Source organism: Lontra canadensis, unplaced genomic scaffold, assembly GCF_010015895.1.
Source record: "Lontra canadensis isolate GAN:19392208 unplaced genomic scaffold, GSC_riverotter_1.0 scaffold76, whole genome shotgun sequence".
Lineage (NCBI taxonomy): Eukaryota > Metazoa > Chordata > Mammalia > Carnivora > Mustelidae > Lontra > Lontra canadensis.
The window spans coordinates 3335475-3343800 of record NW_022631070.1 but is presented as its reverse complement, the minus strand read 5'-3'; positions in this window follow the sequence as shown (position 1 = coordinate 3343800).

Genomic DNA, 8326 nt, shown 5'->3' with positions numbered 1-8326 from the left:
TTCTTCATGGTGTTTGGAATATTTATTTACAGAAGAACTTCAATGGGAAATGAATAAAAATATGGATCACGATTTTTTTTAGATATTTATTCTTTTAATATCACCCCATTCATCTTCCTCAAGTACTCAGAGAGCAATAAATCAGGGTAGAAAACAAAAGGTAGAAAAATAGAAACAGCCAAGGTGGAAATATTCTTAACATATACCGTCCATATTGTTTTCATCACACAGAAGTGGAGGTTTCTCTCCGGTGTGTTCTAGCATTTAATGTAGGAGTCAGAAAATCCTACTGGGCTATTGGGCAATCCTTCCACTCAGCTAGATGGCAACCTCAGGTCAATGTAAGGACCTCCAGCTCTTCATGGGATGGTAAAGGAAAGAGAACCAATTTGGCTTCTTTGAAATTTGTCCATAGAGACCTCTGCAACTAAGCTGTTATGATGATGTTACTGTTGGGGCCACTTAGGATATCAGACTCTGACACTTCATGGGCATTCACACACACATCCTAGATTTTAGATGCTAAGTGCATGAGGTATCAGCAACCTTGTGATCATGTCTTATAGTATATTTTCCCCCAGAGACTCCTGCTTTGGGGACAGGAGGCATTTGATAAATATGTGAGGCCTCAGTCTCTCTCTGTGAGAGACTTGAAATGCTGCTCAGTAACAAGTGAAATAAAGCCTGGGGAACAGGGTAGAAGTGTAATAATTTAAGTGCACAAAAACCTCCCAAACAAGAGAACAGCTTTACTGTCAATAAAATCATGAGAGACTACAAATAAACTACAAGCATTAACAGAGGCAGAAATGACTCAACTGTTGTGAAATTGGAATTTCTCTCATTGTTTATGTCTAAATATGAAACATACCTGGCAACAGCATGGGACAGAACATGCCTTCTCATTTTTCCATATTATTTATACCATACGTTTGGCCAAAAGTGTTGATTACAAAATAGGGCTGCAGTTGGACAGCACAGCAATATAGATTTCCACACCTATGGCATAAGGCTTGGTTTGTTTTGATTCAAGAAATAATTGTGATCCCATTTCATAATGTTGATCACAATTTCATCACCTGTGCCTGGAAGGAGAGGAAAATAGATGAGGAGTATAGCAAAGTGCAAACTCATTAAAAATTCTCTGTAAGAAATTACGATCGTTACATTTAGAGCGAAGGTGTGGTATTGTGCTTAATTAAACAAAGTTTTCAAAGTGTTTTATGAAGTTTGCTTGGATTGTGCAAACTTCGACAAGGTAGTTTATTAAAATTTATGTTGCAGGAAGTATTTTGGGAACATATAACTTGGCAAGCAGAGAGATAAATTATCACGAAAAAAATTCCTTTTTCTTTCTTGCTTAATATTTTTTCTGCTTAAAACAATTTTTTTTGCTTAAATTTTTTTTCTTAATATTTGGCTTAGCAAAAAAATCTTATTCCAAGAAAGTGAGATACAGGAGGCCTCGTCAATGCTTGAATGTCAAAATCAACATATTTTTTCATAAAATGTTTACAAAGGAGATAAAAAATATTCTAACCCATTCGTCATTGGCTACACATTAGATTGTTGAAAGATAACGACGATTCAGCAGCGAGTTCTTGGCTTTTTTATGTTATTACACGTAGATGCATTCTCCGGTGATTTTTTTTTTTTTTTATTTATTGACTTGACAGACAGAGATTACAAGTAGGCAGAGAGGCAGGCAGAGAGAGAGGAGGAAGCCGGCTCCCTGTTGAGCAGAGAGCCTGATGCGGAGCTCGATCCCAGGACCCTGAGATCATGACCTGCACCGAAGGCAGAGGCTTAACCCACTGAGCCACGCAGGCACCCCTCTCCGGTGATTTTTTAAAAAGCCAGTTAACACACATGAGTCCTAAGAAAGCATTTCAAACTTTAGCAAACTGTGGTTCTCCTTTGTCTCTTCACTCATTATCCCAAGGAGCTCTAGACGAGAGGCTGATGAAGATATGGCAAAATATACCAGGTGCCCTCTCACTGATGGTCAAATTATTTGGCTTGAAAAATATTCCCAAGTACCTGGAAAAGAATGAATTAACAAGCATTATCTTTTTAATTAATTTATTTTTTTTCTCACCATAGCACATACCCTCCCCTATGTCCATCACCCAGCCACCCCATCCCCTTGACCCCCTCCCCTCCAACAACCCTCAGTTTATTTCCTGAGATTAAGAGTCTCTTATGGTTTGTCTCCCTCTCGTTTCATCTTGTTTCATTTTTCCCTCCCTTTCTCTATGATTCTCTGTCTTGTTTCTCAAATTTCTCATATCAGGGAGAGCATATGATAATTGTCTTTCTCTGATTGACTTATTTTGCTTAGCCTAATACCCTCTAGTTCCATCCATGTCATTGCAAATGGCAAGATTTCATTTCTTTTGATGGCTGCATAGTATTCCATTGTATATACACCACATCTTCTTTGTCCATTCATCTGTTGATGGACATCTAGGTTCTTTCCATAGGTTGGCTATTGTGGACATTGCTGCTATAAACATTTGGACCACTCCATTTGTATCTGTAGGGTAAATACCCAGTAGTGCAATTGCTGGGTCATAGGGTAACTCTATTTTCAACTTTTTGAGGAACCTCCATGCTGTTTTCCAGAGTGGCTGCACCAACTTGCATTCCTACCAACAGTGTAGGAGGGTTCCCCTTTCTCTGCATCCTCGCCAACACCTGTCTTTTGCTGACTGGTTCATTTTAGCCATTCTGACTGGGGTGAGGTGGTGTCTCACTGGTTTTGACTTGTAGTTCCCTGATGCTGAGTGATGTGGAGCACTTTGTCATGTATCGTTTGGCCATTTGGATTGATAAGCATTATTTTAAGCAACATCTGCATCTAAATTTGAACTGGGGTTTGTCCTTCAACTTTTGCCAGGAACTAGTTTTTAGAGAGAGAATTCAGTTCTCCAGGTGTATGGCAAATATCATTCTTTTTTGTTCACATAGGCTAGAGGGAGTTCAGTGCTCATTTTGAGTAGATACAGAAAAAGTCCAAGAAATAAACATTAAAATTTTAAATTGAAAACCCTCAAGTGAATATTTTAATAGAAATATTTTAACATAAACTTTACATTTGAAAAATTTAAGTTACTGATGTCGTTTTTCAATATTGTTCATGTACCACAAGGAAGCATCTCATGCAAGAAGCTTGGAGAGAGAGAGGGGGAAAGAAGATTATTAGCAGTGATGTCAAGGGAGAGACCACATGAAATATTACATGTTCTGCATCTCGCACAGGTGAGTGGAAGAAAGCCGTGAGGTTTGTATTACAGGTGCAGTGATCAGGAGGGCATGGAAGTTAAGGGTCTGGAATCTACTAGATGGTTAATGGGGACGTGGGCTGATTAGCTTATGCCAGTGGGCAAATGTCATGATGGTACAATGTGGGACCTAATGGTGAATTTGAAATAGATGAGTATGCTTTGGTAAGTTTCAGAAGTTCCAGTCAGAAAGTCCAAGCTCGAAGGCCCAGCAAGTGTCTTCAGAGATTTCTGGGAGAAAATTGAGTCTGAGTTGGCCTTTAAGGAGGAATCAGTTGCAACTGGCTGGGGAGAGGATCTTTGTGCACAAAGATGCAGTTCTAGGAAAGAAGGCAAACATGAGACTAGCCGAGCATAATTATACCACATAGTTTTAGAACACACTGCTGCTTATGGAACTTCTTTATGTGCGGGATCTCATACAATTCTTGGTGCAACCCTGTGAAACGAGGTGAAAGAAGGGGGGACAGGTGCGGGTATTACACAGTTGTACAGATGTGCAAACTGTAGTTCTGCTGCCGCTGAGTCTCAAAAACACATAACTGACACTTCCTGGCTTACTGTAAGAGCTCCGGCGTAGCCTGAGGAATGCTGTAGTCCGATGGACTCACATGGAAAGAGCATCAGCCAGCAGAATGGCTGAAGAAGCCCAAATTCACACACAAAAAGGGAAGGAATGAGTTTTTTTAAAAAGCCTGGGGTCTTCTGGGTGTCTCAGTTAAGTTTCTCCCTTCAGCTCAGGTCATGATCCTGGGTCCTGGGATTGAACCCCACACTGTCAGGCTCCCTGCTCAGCGGGGCATCTGCTTCTCCCTCTCCCTCTGCCCCTCCTCCCTACTTGTGCTCTATCTCTCACTCTCTATCTCAAATAAATAAAAATCTTAAAAAAAAAAGAAAGAAAAGCCTAAGTATAATGTGAAATAACTCATGTATTTATGGTAACAAGTAGTGAAAGGATAAACTTATTTAAATATATTTTCAACCTAAAGCTAAGCAGGAAATGCACCAGAAAGATAAGAAAGGAAGAAAGGCAGGCAGGCAGGCAGGCAGACATGGCAAAAACAAAAAAGGAAAGAACGGTGACACGTATCAAGGCAAAACTGAGTTCTGGGTGTGTGCTTATTGTAGACTTTACAGTCCCTGTGGGTTGTAGCTCACCTGTTGTAATTCAGCAATTACTGTTCACTGTGAAGTGAGCACAATCTCCATACATTTCACTATGGCCACACGTGACCTTGCTACCTGAAGACGCATCACCCAGCGTAAGGCCATCTTTCTAATATGTCAACAAAAATAGATTATTTAAACAGAGTGGCCTATTTTTTAAGGTCAATTTGTCTACCAGCATGAGTTCACCTATCTCAAAAAAACAGAGAAGCAAGAGTTTAGAATGAGTAAAAATATGTTCCAACCATAATCAAATGAAAATGTTTTGGGATGGGCTCCAGAAAATATTCCTGAATTAGGCTTTCTTCAGCACCTAAATTTAGCTATCTGACATTCTATTCTAAGAATTATTCAAGTTTTTGAAATGAAGGATTTGCCTTTTGATGAGGAAACCATAATTTTATTGTAAATATGGAACACATTGTCCTTGACTCTGAATGTACTAACTTCCATAAGTTGAAGGAGGTGACCTCATCAGCAACATGTTGTACAACCAGCAGTGAGGAGAGAAACTGTCAACCAAAAAAGAGTGTTGTCCTAGAATATTGGTAATTGTCACAATGAAAATTATTGGTTAAAGGAATAAAAGGTCCAGTCTTGTTAGTATGGGCTGAAGAGTTATAAAATATAAGCAGTGTACCAAGAAAGTCTCTTAAACTACTGATTAGTGGAGGAAGAGATCTGAAATTTTGGTAAAGCATGTAGTGTTCTTGCATTTTATTTCCATAAAGATTATAAGTTTACTTGGAAGGGAGAAGTGAGTTGGGGGAAATCCGAGGGGGAGTGGGACCATGAGAGAGACTGTGGACTCTGAAAAACAATCTGAGGGTTTTGAAGGGGTAGGGGTGGGGGGTTGAATGAGTCTGGTGGTAGGTATTAAGGAGGGCATGTATTGCATGGAGCACTGGGTGTGGTGCATAAACAATGAATTCTGGAACACTGAAAAGAAATTTAAAAAAATAAATAAAAATTTTTAAAAATATATGTTTACTTGGAGCAGCATTTGCTATTAATCGAGTAATCTGATGGTATTACAAATATTTAATATTAATACTATTTTAAAAATTAGGGTATTTTAAATGCAGTTCAACACTACCAAAGACAGTTGTACCTAAAATTCCTGCAGGAATATTACTGTATGACATAGAGTCTTCCTTTATTTAACAGACATTATTATTTGACTATTATATGCCAGATATTATTCTAGCTGTTGAGGCTTCAATTATGAATAGGAGGAACATAATATCTGTCTTCCTGAAGCTTATAGTCTAGTGAGAATGATAAAGAAATGAGGTTCAGGCATAAAACTATACACTTCTGATTAAATTATTTTTAAACAAACTGCTATGAATTGTTCTAATTCTCTCTGTGAATTCAAGTTGTATTAATTCTAATAGTGTCTACCCTTTGCCAAGCACCTTATTAAGTCCTTTGTATTGATTCATCATGCATTTAACTCACACCAATGGTGGTTTGAAGAAGTAGATGGTATTAGTCACATTTTGGGAGACCGAGGCCAAGTGGGGTAAAACAGCTTCCCCTGGTCCCATTTCACCAGCTATCTGACAGAACAGGCAATCTTCACCCTGTGTTATATAAGCTCCGAGTCAGTTCTAGCATGTGGTGGAATAAGTACTATTGACTAATCAAAATTCTTGATTACAAAGGCATTTCATTGTAAAGACTTTGTATAAAAATAATTGCTTTATTTTAAAAATAAACTTTAAAACAAGAGTATTAGGTGTCTAGTGCTATACGACATATTGCCCCAAACTTAGTAGCTTAAGACAACAAACTTTTATTATCTCATGTAGTCTCTGAAGCCAGGAATCTGCAAGCAGCTTAGCTGGCTGGATTTCCATTCCCATCAGGGTTTCCCAAATAGTTGCCGCTATGATGGCAGCCAGGGCTGAAGTCTCATCTGAAGGCTTGGCTGGAGCATCCACGTTGAAGCTCCCTCATGTGGCTGCTGACCAGAGGCTTCAGCTCTTCACTACATGGACCCTTCCAGGTGCTGCTCAGGTCATGGAGGTCAGCTTTCCCCCAAAGCATACGATCAGAGAATAGAATGATAAGACAGAGGCTACAGTGACTTCTATAACCAAATCTGGAAGTGATAGGACCAGGGTCCAGCCAGGAAAGAGGAAATACACAGAAACTCAAATAGGGAAAGTTTACTATAAAGAATCCATTAACCATAATACAGAACTAGGATAATGAGGGATTAGCTAAGAAAAAAACAAAACCCAAACCAAAAAACTCTATAGAATGTAGGAATAGATGAAATAAGAAACAATCATTACCTCTAGGACAAAGAAAATGCTCAAGGAGGAGACCCTTCCTTAGGACTAAGATATCCTCCTTGCTGCAGAAGGTGTGACCACCACTCACGGAATGTCAAAGAAGTCAACACGGTCTTGCTCTTGTGGAACTTGCTAGAAATCTGCTTTCTGGAACATGGTGGAAATCTACCCCCAACGTTTCTGGGTCAAGCTCTTTCTGGGTATGTCTCACTAGAGACGTCAAGCTCTTGGGGAGCTTGGTGCTGGAGAAGCTGGCCTTATTGTAGTAGATGGGAGCGAGAGAACCACAGCTTCAGGAGCCTACCAAGAGAGCCCCGCGGAACCAGGGAGAGAAAAACCTTTCCCTCCTGCAAAGTCTCTACAGTGCCCTCTATTGACAAAGCTTAACATAGTGCCAGGTGGCAAAGGAAGAATATTTAAAGAGCAAAATACATTTTCACCAAACAGGCAAAAAGTGACTTTGGAGCTGAGAGGCAATAAATCAACAGCACAGTAATACACCATCACTGGTGCCATAATCCATCGGCCACACAGATTATTTCTGGTGCACTCTGAAAGGAGCTTATGCAGGGTGTGAATCCCAGGAGGCAGCAATCACTGGAGACCAGAAGTTGCCAGTCAACTGTCCAGTAGTCAATAAGTCCCATCCTTCCCACATGCAAAATACATGTGTATTAGTTTCTTATCACTGCTATAGTAAGTTACCACAGACTCAGTGGTCTAAGACAACACAAAGTTATCTAACAATTCTCTAGGTCAGACATCTAAGACCAAGGTGTCGGCAGGAAAAATGGGTCCCTTTTTGAAGAGTGTTAGGGAGAACCCCTTTCCTTGATTATTCAAGTTGTTGAAAATTCAGTTTATTGAACTTACAGGACTGTTCCCTCTTCCTTGTTCACTGTCAGGTAACCCATCCCCAGATTCTATGGCTGCCCAAACTCTTTGGCTCATGCTCCTCTTCTTCTGTCTTCAAAGTCAGCATCAACCCATTCAGTTCTTCCCACACTTTGATTTCCTTCTGCAACTGTTTGTATTCAAGAAGATAGAAATCACTGGAGGACCTCTTGGATGCTAAGTCTTGGAAAAAATATTTTTCTGGTTATGTTCTTTAAGGAATTGCGAATGTTCCTTTAAGGAAGCAGCAATCACAAAATTACGGTTGAAATGATTTTGCCTCCTAGTTTGAAAAATAAGTAGCTTGGTTGCATGATTTATAATGGGATTTTCATAACTACCCAATAACATAATGATACACCTAGTATGGGAAAGACAGGTTTTGATGTTAGGAGTTATAAACACATTATGAAATAAAACTTTTATGAAAACTATTAATGAATTTTAGAAATTAGTTTAGTTAATCTGACTAATTTAGGCAAACATACTGAATAACTTCTAATTTATTGGCCTGTGAGTTTTAAAAGTTTGTTTCTCCTCATACTTCCTAGTTTTAATTTATCGCAAAAACACTTTCCTGCCAGAAACTACTTTATTTGTATTCCACTATCATTCACAAATTACTCCCAATTCAAGCAGCAAAAAGTCTGTAGTTGTGGACTGTTTTTCACTTCTATA